Source organism: Hyalella azteca, unplaced genomic scaffold (genome assembly GCF_000764305.2).
Source record: "Hyalella azteca isolate HAZT.00-mixed unplaced genomic scaffold, Hazt_2.0.2 contig16069, whole genome shotgun sequence".
Lineage (NCBI taxonomy): Eukaryota > Metazoa > Arthropoda > Malacostraca > Amphipoda > Hyalellidae > Hyalella > Hyalella azteca.
The window spans coordinates 95,436-108,113 of NW_025945896.1; the positions used below are offsets into that span (position 1 = coordinate 95,436).

General features: G+C 35.9%; 1 long non-coding RNA gene and 1 other non-coding gene across 2 annotated transcripts; one reads left to right on the top strand and one right to left on the bottom strand.

Annotated features, from left to right (window-relative positions):
- The first annotated feature begins 393 nt into the window (after positions 1-393).
- Trnah-gug lies at positions 394-465 on the top strand. Its single transcript has one exon. It is a non-coding gene; the product is annotated as a tRNA-His (tRNA).
- A 3,823-nt stretch (positions 466-4,288) lies between these two features.
- On the bottom strand, positions 4,289-11,477 carry LOC108675925. The gene is made up of 4 exons (XR_001931148.2): positions 11,334-11,477; positions 10,047-10,232; positions 9,224-9,383; positions 4,289-8,472 (listed from the first exon to the last, which is right to left on the bottom strand). It is a non-coding gene; the product is annotated as an uncharacterized LOC108675925 (long non-coding RNA).
- Positions 11,478-12,678: the final 1,201 nt, after the last annotated feature.

Genomic DNA, 12,678 nt, shown 5'->3' on the forward strand with positions numbered 1-12,678 from the left:
TTGACGGATTCTGTAACAATGTACAAAAATTCAAAGGCTGAACGCTAATATTTTCAGTATGATCTCTTTCTTTCTCGAATTTTCTCCTAAATTATTTGAATTTGATAGTTCGCCTCTGCCTCGTTGGATGTGTTCAATTCATGAAAATAATGAATATTTTTCAAATAGATATGCAATTCTCATAATTCCAATTAGATAGATTGTTTTACATTTTCAATAAAATAACATCCCGCTGTTAATACAAAATTGTCACTTTTGTTCTAGGAAAAGAACATGAATTAAATATCAGTCATGGACACTCAACTAAAAACGATAAGCAATTATGTTTAGCCGACAATTTTGACCAAACTAATTACAATTACTTACAAGGGCTGAGTCGTCACACACGTCAGAGCCGTGATCGTATAGTGGTTAGTACATTGCGTTGTGGCCGCAATAACCCAGGTTCGAATCCTGGTCACGGCAGGTGATGGAAATAATTTTTCCATCCTTTTGTGGTTTAGTTAGTGGAATACCTGACCGTCACCCAAGCGGCCATAGTTCGATTCCTCGCATTTGGGATTATTTTCTGGCGGCGTGGCCGTGGTCGGAGCATCGTAATATTTGTACATATTTGTTGTCTATTATGCTTAGATTTACTATACATACTTTTGTTGAATTTTCTGCATAGTGTCATACGACTGAGTTGTACGGTGTTATGTACTGTATATGGGAGGATAACTCAAACTCATATTTCAAGATTAATTTATCGCTTGAATCGTCAATTGTGCAAAAATTCAATAGTAGAGAAAGTACTGAGAAAATTCGCCATATTGTGATATATGTATGCCCGTAATATCGATTTTTGAACTAACGATAACTCTGGCCTACAGAAACCGTTCTCATTAATAATACGATCAATTTAATTGACATTTTTGGCTCTAATTTTCACAATAATTGATTTTTTATGCGTTTGCGCCTTCTCGGAGGGGGCTTGCTTTTAATAACGCTATAAAAATACATTAATAATTCTATTGGCATTTATTAGCTTAAATTTGTGAAATGATAAACTGCAAGAAACGCTTTCCCTCAGTCGGCATTTAGACGTAAGAATTGGTGGACTTTAAAGAGGCTGGAAGGCGGTTTGTGCGACTTAAATCACAATTATATCAATTTTTTAATTAGGAAATTGGCTCCTTAATTTAGAGTTACCATAACTTGAAATTTTGGTCTAGATAGTTCTATCATCCAGAGCTGGTCATCCAGAATCTTTCTGCTGTCACAATATTTCTCAAGTTTCTCGGATGCGTTGACTTGTACAAATTTTTGCCGCACAGACGCTGTAACTTCATCAGTAAGCCAAACCCAACTATATAATTTGTGTGAGGGATTAAAACACGACGTCTTGAAATCCAGTATATATGCCAATATTGTGATTAATTGAACGTGATTAATGTACTAGCAACGCAGTGTCAATTCTAACGTAGGAAAATCGGGATTATCTCTACAAAATTTGGTGTCAGCGGTATTAAATGATATTTTTCAAGTTGTAATAGGGTGGTGATCGCCGCAGAATCGCTTTTTCTAGCCGGACAGAATAGAAAGATCGACAAAAACAAATTATTGAAAAAATTTAATATGTCAAATAATGAAGCTTGAATAATGAACTTAGGCTTCGCACATTGGCTAACCTTGCAATATGGGGAATTACTGTGAATCAGAGAACATTGCTCATGGACACTAGCTTGAGCTATAGGGCTCCGTAAAATGCTCCTCGTTTCTGTTGGTATTTCAGACTCGCAATTCCTTCCAGTGACTCACTTAATATCCATGACTCACTTTACTTCAGTGATTCGCATGGCACCTGCAAGTCACTTTACATCTGAATCTCATTTAACATCCGAGACCAACTTTCCGCGAATTCTCTACAGTGTGGAAATATTCAATTCGTCCGATCAAAAACTTATTCCGAAGACGATTAATAAATAAAAATTATATAAGGTTTACGAAATCACTTTGTTTTTTGTCGAACTCAGAATTTAGTCAAGTGAGACGAAAAGGAAAAGAATGGCGAAAGGCCACATCAGGCCTACACTTCAGCGCCGACATCACTATGTTATGTTATGTTATACCGCCACGATTTTTTCTGAGTGATAATGTCGGAAAATCAGATAAGGAAGGATAGGAAGGATAACATTTGCTGGAGCCGCACGAACCGCCGTTGTATTTGGTGCTGCGTTAAGAGGCTATACTTGTGGTTAATGAGATCGTTGTTATTTTGTATCGACATAATACATGTTCGTAGACTTAGTAACGCTAAATAGTTTACTGCCTCAACTACACGCCATATCTTACGATTAATTTTTTATTTTCTCAATGTTTGAAAGTCTTTCGATTCTTTTACTTTTTGATCATATTGGCTGGGAAACCATTATATTTTTGTATTGAATACTGTGGTAAAATTCTGAAGTGTAAACTTTTTGCTTCTGCATTTTTTTTTCAAACTAAGCCCGAGTTTTTTTTATCTTGACTGCTTTTTTGACAAAAATCCTTATTCAAATAATAAATCATGTTGGCTCCGTGGCATCTCCACAGCGTTTAAAAACTAGCAACTTATATTTTTTCAGACTCATTCTATTATTTTTATTTGTAAATTGGATCCATGATTCTCGACGTTTCTTCGCGTACTGTCGCAAACTGAGGTTTGGCTTTTATAAATTTATTACGTTCAAAATTGGAGGGATAAAGTGACTTACAGATAGCATGAGTCACTGTAAATAAAGCATTGATGAATTTTTCGTTGGTTTTCTCAAAATTTTTCGACAAAAGTATAATTAAAGTTCGGCTGCAAACAGCACATTCTCTGTATCGTCATGGCATGAACAGTAAACTATTAGTTGCTGATAAAATATTTTCCCTACAAATATTAGTCATTAGAATAAACTTCTACGTGTCGCAGTCTTTGACACCTGACATTTGTAAATATTTTGAGTTCCCTGTAACTTTAAATTGTGAACCCGTAAAATTTGGGGTACATATTTTAAACAACGTTATTAAAGAATATTAGAACAGCCATGCGAAATTCAACAACATTCAGGAAGTAAAGTTTACGCAAAGCTGCTTCTACACGGGAAACATTTATGAATATAGTTTATTCTGAATAGCGTGAATACTTGACTGAATGAATGTACAGAGTAATTATCAAATGAGTTCAGAGACCATGACCACCGCTAGATGAGCGCAAGGCCGGGCCTGATACCATCTGTCTCTGTTGTGAGCAGAGACCTTCACAGCTCCTGGCCACATTCAATGCAAGAATAATTCAATTGTTTCCATAAATTACTTATATAAGATGCTTTATCTGATTTATGTGAAGTATATAACTGAGAAAAGCATGCATTTGGTTCATACACAGCTGAGACACATCGAGAAGAGCAATTCAGTAACGATCCTGGAAGGTTATTCATCTTGTAGACGAATATATTCTCCCTCTTCGAAATGAAAAAAATTATGCAGATTAACCTATAGAAGGAGATGGCCAATTTCATGGAAAAAGAAATTAAATGAAAATAGAAAAATTAAATTTTTATATAAGAACATCTGACAAAACTGTCATTAATTTTTATTTCATTAGTTTTGGAAGTGTGTATTTTCTCATAAAAAGCTTAAAATTTTCAACAAAAAATAAATTTTCGAAATCGTCAATGCCTGCTGAAGCATTTATTCGAGATTGAGAGAAAAAAAAATTAAGAGAAAACTCCCAGGAAATTAGACCTCACGCACTTATTACGCTATTCAAGTTAGAATATTGGAAACATCCACCGCAGAATGTCACCGAAAATGAAAATTATTTTCTTCATTTTGTTATTCACCGCAGCAGTGAAGGTGAGGCAGTGATATAATTCCCATGTACCCCCACAATATTGCATATATATGCGTATTCGTTGACATTAATATATTAAAACTTTTCACTAGAAATTGCGTATGAAAGTTGTGGTGCAATCGTCAATTTATTCCCTAGTGACTTACTGTCACTTAAACTGACCACTCTCTTACGTAATAAAGTGACCACTCTCTTACTTAATGTATTGAATACAGCCCAATAGCTGATAGATTGCACTCTTAAGAATATGGTTGGCTGGTCTCAAGTTTTATAACACGGCCATTGAACATGGCTGAGTCCTATAATGGAAGTGCGTGCATCATACAATTTTAATTCTCAAGCCTCTGCAGCACAATTTTATTACTTTTTTACGCATTTTGTTTCATGTTTTTTTTTTAAATTATTGTTGTCAGGCGAAACCTTCGATTTTTTCAAAACTCACTGTATAATTTATAATATTGATGATACATTTCTGCATGTTTTGCAGAGTGAAAATACAAGCAATGAGCACGCAAATGATTCTCCTGCAACACCGGAACTTTCATCACAATCTCCACTCGAAGAAAGTAACTTCAAAAATGCATCGGTCCGCTCCGCCCGGTTGGCCGTGCCTGAGCAGCTACTGGTGCACGAACGAGGAGGAAGATCTAGATCTCTGCTGTCAGGAGTTATCTTGAACATCTTACAGCCTCTGCTTGTGGGCTGGATAATACAGCAACAGAGAATCCTGCAGCAACAATTACTGCAGAGAATTCTGCTGCAACAACAGCAACAACTCCGGCGACAGGAACAACAACACTTGATCCATGAGTCAACAGCTGCAAGACCAATTTTACAGCACAAACCCGCACCTTTGCCTTCCGAGGAATCGAGTTTTCCTCACTTTTCAGGGCCTTTGCCCAATTTTGGTCCAGGATTACAACTAAATGGTTTAAATTTCAATGCTTTTCAGTCGTACTTTGATGAATTGGGATTAGGTTCTCACCTAAATGATTTGAGTTCAATCGCTTCGCCACCGTCTGACGAATCGAAGTTCGGTTCATACGCCAATGGACTGAGGAATGAAAATTCTCAATTATTCACAGGACCTTGGTTAGGTTCGTACAACAATGGCTTCAGCTCCCACAATGTCGTCCCGGACTTGCTGGTTGGACCCCGTTTTGGTACAACTAATCACAAACCTAGACCGAGATTAAGGTTTCCCGATGAGCCCATGCAGGCATCGGTTACTAGGGAGAGGAACGGAGAAACGAATACGTTAATTCCACCATTACTTCAGTGGCCTTTTGGTGGCGGAATGCAAGATATTCCCTTTGACGCACTCAGGGGAGGAAGAGGTGAGGACACGAGTTTCTTCACGACTACTCCTATTTTCCCACTCATCGATGAAATACATAAGAGGTCTTATACTACAAAAGAATTCAATCACGAAACAGATTCATTACTCGACGAACCTTTTCTTTCTCGCCAAAGTCCATTGAGCGATAGTGAAAATTTACCCACGAATGGGAACGAACATCTCACTTCACGCTCTCAAAATAATTCAATAGCACAATTGATCGATTCGCTTGAAATAGAAGATGCGAGCAGGTAAGAAGACAAACCACAGAGGTAATGCATCTCGATATTCTCCATCTGATCGACTACAGCGACACGGCAAACGAAAGGCAATCACCAGAAATGCTAACTCGTCCACTTATCGCCTACTAGCGGCGCTCCTTTTTGCAGACGAAATAGACGCTTTAGATGCAGACAAAAAACTATAAATTTTTAAGGCGAAATTGGACTTTAATTTTTCAATCCAATTTCAATCGAATTTTTCTGTGTTAAATTTCGGTAAATTTTCATCATTGCTTTTGGCTCTACATCAAAGTCATATGCTTAGTATTATTTTTCTAAAGTTTTATCATGTTTGTGACAGCATTCAGCTAAGTGAAGAATCAAATTTGATCGGTGAACTTAACGTCCAATGTGCATGACAGGCCTGCCATCAAAATTTTGCATTACTTTTATGACCTTCTTTCATGAACAATGATTTTTGCTTGATTGATATGACATCGCATGGGAGAACATCCAATGGCATCAACAAATTATTATCGAAGTAAATAGTCTATACAGTTCGAAAAACTCCAGACAGTAAGACCGGTATTTCAGTCATTTGAAAGTATTGATTGGTAATTTGAAAGTACGATGTACCACATTTCTATTGAACTACCGTTAGAAAAACGCTTGCTCCACACATAAAATTAACTTAATTACCAGCTACAGAGAAGAAAAGATCGAAACTCATACGTCGGCCAACATATCAACTTCTGGTCGAAGTCGGTGCCGTATTCCCCGGCTGAAAAATGTAATATTGTTTATGATGCTTAGCAAAGTCATCAGTCCAAAGAATGTAGCTAGCTGGTTGCGGTAAAACCACGTTTAAATCATGAAGTGCCAAAACAATGATTAGGAAAAAACACTTATTATGAAAAAGAACTGTTCACAAAATTACGATCTGACAGTGAACCAAAAATATTTTTTTTGTCTACCTCGATCATGAGGAATTTTTTCGAAATCGGCATGCTTCTTAATTAAGTCAGACAGAAACTTGTTTCATGTTTCCTAGCGAAAAACTGTATGAAAATTGTAGCGGATGGAAAAACTCTCATCTAACAGAAATCATGAACTTAATTCATGATATTCATAAACCAACTCACATGAATAAAAATCACGACTTTCAATAAATATTCATTTTTTACCTTACCTGCGATTGCCTAGATTAATCCTATGTTCTATACAATGTAAATAACTGTTTGCAACCATTGGAAACTATTACTGACGTAGCTACCATTTACGCTTGGTTTACTGCGTGGTAGTTACGGTTTTGGTACTACCACAATAAACTCATACTCATCGCGGCACTTCTGGTACTCCTATAATATCAGTTCTTTTGCACAATAAGCATTAATACTATTACAAACGTTGTAAATTCCTATTACACATATACCAACAATTCTAGTCAAACGGAGTAACATTCTTATGATACATATTGCAAAAATTCTAGAACAACCACAATCGCATTCCTATTACGCACATAGCAACAATTATTCTAGCCAAACGGAGTAACATTCCTATTATACATATAGCAAAAACTCTAGAACAACCACAGTCGCATTCCTATTAACTGTGGTTGTACAATTCTAGTACAACCACAGTAGAAGTTCTATTACACATATACCAACAACTTTAGTACATCATGATTTTCTATTACCCACAAGGCAACGTTTTAAAAACACATATCATGTTAGTTCTAATACATATTGAGTAACAGTTATAAATCACACAGTGCTACAGCTCTAGTTAATCAACACGGCATAACATCACGGCTGGCCACAGTATCTAAATTTCGGTTTTATTGGAATTGTTTTAAAGCCCTGAGTGACAGTTCAGTCAAAAGACATCATGTTCAAATCCTGTTAAAATGAAGTGTGTCAGTCAGACGTCAGCAGTTGGAGCTTAAGTAAAATGGTCCAGGTCAGTCAAATATCAGTCCTTGAAGCATGAGTAAAATGATCCATGTCAGTCAGAGGTCAGTAGTTGAAGCTTCAGTAAAATGGTTCTGCTCAGTCAGTCGTCAGCAGTTGAAGCTTCAGCAAATTGGTTCTGGTCAGTCAGTCGTTAGCAGTTGAAGCTTTAGTAAAATGGTTTAGATTAGCCAGATTTCAGCAGTTGACGCTTCAGAAAAATGGTCCAGGTCAGTCTGCTGTCAGCATTTGAAGCGTCAGTAGAAACGATGCAGGTAAGTCGTCAGAAATTGAAACTTTTTGGTGAAGAGGATGTCGTTCAGCCTGATTTCTCAATTTATGATGTCTGTCCATATCCGATGGCTGGTTACGTTCCTTTCTTCTCGCTGTATTACGCAAGGCCAGACATCACCGGATTGGAAGCGTGTTGTACTTAGGACTGAAGATGAAATTATATCCTTCAATTAATGAAGAAAAGTCGTATTTGAATCTAATAAATGCAGGCATGTGGGCTTGGCGGTTAGAAACAGTCCGTAGCTGCACAAATAATGCGTTTCTATGCTGCTTTATCGTCGCGTACATGTTATACATCATAAATTTGCAAGAAAATTTGTTTCCCGCTAATCGATTTCGTTGGCAGAACGGAACGAGTTAATTGGTGCTTTTAATTGATTATTTTTTTTTAAATGACGAGAACATGAGCAATTGAGTTGTTCAAGCTAAACAGTATAGACATTCTCGTTTCATCAGTATTTAATAAGTGCTATCATACGCTCTGCTATTATGTCTTTTATACAAGTGGGTTTAAACTTTAAAACACCGATATTGACCTATTCTATAATAAATACGATCTAAATACTTACATAACTTTCACGATTCAACACCAAATACCACATAACTCAAGGATTTCAATCATTTTTCCTCTGCCCTACTACGTGTATGCATCACGTGCTTTAGATAAGTTTTCCATGGCCTTATCCATGGAAAGTTCTGAGGGTGCGTGGGGATCATATCTACGGCGCTGTGCACCGAGTCCAGCTCCGGGTACCGGGATGGCGGCGTAGAACTCTGGTGTCGTTTCGGCGCTGTTTTTGCTGTTAACTGTACGGGACATTGGAAGACCACACAGTGAATTATTGGTATAAATTTTTTATATAAAAGAAACATGAATAGGTATTAAAAACTACCAAGAAATATGTAAGTAATTTAACTATAACGAAAATCAGCACTACGTATTTTGAGAGATCTATTAACTGGAAATTTGATCATAAAAGCTGCACACGACTTTCATCACATTCAATACTTATGGTTTAATTTTTTTCTTGCACTGGCATTTGAACGTACTGATGAATTTACTGTTAAATCAACCGTACGTAAGTCAACTGTTACATGTACTAAATAGTAATGGTTGTGCCGAGGTCTGTTATTGATATGGTAGTGACAGGTGGGTAACGTTGCGGTTGTTTTACTTGCCAATTAGAACGTACAAAATGATTCTATGCTTCCGAGATACACTTATACTCTGCTTTCAGACACTTGAATACAACATTCTAGCCTCGGGTAGAGTAATGACACTGTACATCAGCATTGTGCATCATCTATAATGCTATTCAATGAACATGCATCGAATATCATAATTGAAGGCTAAATACATTAAAATTGATCGAATATCATAATTGAAGGCTAAATACATTAAAATTGATCGAATATCATAATTGAAGGCTAAATACATTAAAATTGAGTTTCTCTGTTCCATTATTGATGATTAAATATCTTAAAATTTAGTTTCTCTGTACCATTATTGATGATTAAATACATTTACAATTGAGTTTCTCTGAAGATTTCCACTCACTGATCAAGTAGCCGACGAGCGCCACAGCAATAATCTCGAGCACGAGTATGGCGATCACAACACCCAGCACTGCCTTGTCTTTAAACTTGTCGAACGCGTCCAGCAGCCCCTGGATGGCTGGGCATAATATCCAGCCTAGTCCCCCTGCAGTGTTGGCTGCCTGCAGGACAGGGACAAGAAAATTAAATTATTAATTAATTATATAACAATTATCAATAATATAATATAATTATATATTATATTATTAATATTATTTTATAATATAATATAGTATATAATAATAATAATGTAATATAATAACTTATATTATTATACTAAATTATTACCTTTCACTGCATTAATCGGTTATTATCAATGTTTATTTTTATTAACATCAAATTCGTTTTTAGTTGATTTAAATTCTTGCTGATTAGCAGTGCAGTAGATAAAGAATGGCATCATATAATGTAGTTGTTCAGTTGGAATTTTAATTGCGTAGCAGATTATATCTTTATTAAGAATAGCATCAAATGAAAATAATTTCTGCATTACGTGTGCAACTTGATTTAAAATCAGGAAGGGCTACTAGAAATTCTTCAATCGCTTATACCATTTGAAGTAAATTATTTCAATTTCAATTTTTTTTATGCGCGGCGTATGAAATGAGAACTTTTATTTTACCTGTTGAAGTTTATTTAAATCCAGTGGTGGGATTGCCAATCAGCAGCGTTAAAAAAATAAAAATAAAAAAAATTTTATTTTACCTGCTGAAGTTTATTTAAATCCAGTGGTGGGATTGCCAATCAGCAGCGTTAAAAAATAAAACTAAAAATTTTTATTTTACCTGTTGAAGTTTATTTAAATCCAGTGGTGGAATTGCCAAAGGTAAGATCTGCTCTCTGACCACACCATCAGCGCGATTCGAGATGACGTCAGTTGTGTTAGTGCTGTTATTTTCTGCATGGCAAGCGTGAAGGGCCAGTGATAGCAGTAATATACTGATCATCACGCTCATTGTATTCATGCTTATCTGTAAAGAAATAACATCAATTTTTAACTAAAAACATGATAGTGATAATTCTATATATATGATATAGGTTTAGGAATTTAGTTCATAATTATTATATATTAATTTTCCGAGATAATGTCAATATTTTTGTAACAATTGAAGGAAAAGATTAAATTTCATTTTAGCAAATATCGATATTTTGAATGTGGCAAAGTATTAACTAAACGATTTATAGAGAGGAATTTGTATTTCAATTACGATCAACATGAGCAATTATTGTCAGGTATAATTTACTTGGATCTTAAAAATTAGTATTTTAAAATTATTGCAAAATTGCTCTAAATCAATTAATAAAACGATTTAAAAAACGTACATGATCATTAAAATCGAGTAAACTTATTCAATAAACAAATATGATGCTATTATTTTGAACGATTTGAGTATGACAACCGCTCTCAAAATCTTCAAAACTGTTAAAAAAGATATAAACCATTATCTAACATAAAACATTATTGTTTTTTTTTGTATTGGTTTCAATATAGATATTTACTATTAAGTACAACTATTTTTCACTTTACAAGACGCATCAAGGGCACCAGATTGAGTACAAATGTAATGGTCTGGAGTAAAGCGTTGTGTTTATAAGTATTTGCGTATGTGCAAATGTGTTGCACATTCGTATATACTGTGTAAATGTATTTACAAATTATACTTCAGTATTTACACAAAAATTTACGCATGTGTGTGCGTTGTCGTTTGTGTGCATATATAGCAGGCAGTGAACGATCGTTGTTTTGCGTGCGAGTTGGATTACTTCACGCTTGCCGAGTCTTTCCTGAAAATTTGCATTCTAAAATAATTAGTTAAATGTACGAGTTCAGAGGAATGTTATGAGTTCAAGCTTTGAGCTTTATTGTATTGCTGCGAAGTTTAAATTTGTGTCAATTCATTTTGCATTCAAGGACGTTATATACGCAAATACTGTGAACACTTTATAAAATTGATTTGCCTATTTTTACTTTATTGATACTTTTAGTGTTAATGAGAGAAATCGCAACTTTGCTACAGTGACTCGGAAAAGATGTAGAGACTAGTAAAAGTATAAATAGGATGCAAACCTACCATGTTGAGTGTTCTTTGTCCTCTTCAATGGATTATTTTCTGCTCACCAGCGAATATACGTTCAATTAATTCATTGATTGTAACATAAAATCAAGCTCGTAGTGCCCATGCTACAGCGTATCACGACCTACGCCTACCGCCCTCACAACGCGTCTGTCAACTTTCCCTCCCCCGCTGCCCCTTATATACCCGCGCCGGTGACCTGCCGCCGATACGCAGCACGACGGAGATGCTGACCATCGGGCCACTGCAGGCGAGTGTTGGTCAATGCAGAATGTTAACAGCCAGTGCTGGCACCTGCTACTGGGCAGCACCTAGTGCTGGCACCTGCCACTGGTCAGCACCTAGTGCTGGCACCTGCTACTGGTCAGCACCTAGTGCTGGCACCTGCTACTGGTCAGCACCTAGTGCTGGCACCTGCTACTGGTCAGCACCTAATGCTGGCACCTGGATGCTGAACATGCAGTGGCTATTGTTAACAGGTGAAAAGTTATGGTTTAGGTTTCAAGTTCATTCGGCGAACGGTTTTTAAGGACTCCCTTTACAGGGTCTGAATTAATTGCTATAATCCACTCCTGCTAACAAAATTCCTTGAAGCTCTGAGCATTCAAGCGTTACTCGTTGAGTGAGCTGAAGTAACTGTTTTGGTACCATGACTTATTTTCACTATCAAAACGAAAATAATTACATATAATAATAATAATAAAATAACAAATAATTAAACTTAGCGGTTCTAGACCCGTATTGTCAAAGAAGTGTTGTAAAATAGCTTAGAGTTTGGAACTCTTTCAGCCAATCAATGACGGCTTTTCAAGCTAAACCCACCAATGAAGAGCTATAAATCAGCCGTACGCGGGTTTTGATAATACGGTCCCTGGGCAATGTGAATTTGATACGTTTCACACAGTAATTTAGAAAAAACTAAATACGGTCGGTGCGACTAAGATCAATTTAGCGTGTATAATATGTTTAGAAGCATGTTGAAAATGTTCAGAAGCGTGTTTAATATGTTAAACACGGAAGAATTAGTTTATAGTTGCTGGTGGTATATTCCTAACCTAAAAATCATGAGTATAAGGACAATTTACTCAAATTACAGGGCACCATTCATTATATTTTGTTGAAAAGATTGAAAATTTTATATATGATCATTTTACCGATATTAATATGAGTAAGAGTATATTAAACTATCTGACAAAATTTTATTTTTATTTTTATATAGTATGTTGTATAAATCGGAAGCTGTTCAACTGACTGACTTTCTGGATGACTTTCTGGATCTCTCCGCATTCTCACATTTCTTGTTAAATGTTTACTTTGTCCTAAAAAATTATCTGAGATTGAG